General features: G+C 36.7%; 1 protein-coding gene across 5 annotated transcripts in view; it reads right to left on the reverse strand.

Annotated features, from left to right (window-relative positions):
• The window catches only part of LOC111657893 (uncharacterized), a 248,117-nt gene that overhangs the window by 189,343 nt on the left and 58,412 nt on the right, over window positions 1-362 (reverse strand). The window lies entirely within an intron of this gene.

A 362-nucleotide genomic window follows, 5' to 3' on the forward strand; every position in this document is an offset into this window, starting at 1 on the left:
ACATAGTATAATAATTCATAAAAATGCCAAAAAACGTCATAGTATAGTATGGCAAAAAATGTCGAAAAAACAATGTATTATATTAAGGCATAAATGGTCATAACAACGTCATAGGATGGCAGGGAATCAAACAACATAGTATAATAATTCATAAAAATGCCAAAAAACATCATAGTATAGTAAGTCATAAAAATGACAAAAAACGTCATAGTATACTAAGTGATGTAAATACCAAAAAAACCTTATAGTATGGGGCGTCGTGTAGTGTAGTGGTCTAAGCAGGCGCCCCATGTGTAGAGGGTATAGTCCTTGCTGCAGTCGGCCCCGGTTCGAATCCCGCATCGGATGGTCCTTCGCTGCAT

The sequence above is a fragment of the Seriola lalandi genome, unplaced genomic scaffold, assembly GCF_002814215.2.
Source record: "Seriola lalandi dorsalis isolate HSWRI2012SDOR001 ecotype SW California unplaced genomic scaffold, Sedor1 jcf7180002054418, whole genome shotgun sequence".
NCBI lineage: Eukaryota > Metazoa > Chordata > Actinopteri > Carangiformes > Carangidae > Seriola > Seriola lalandi.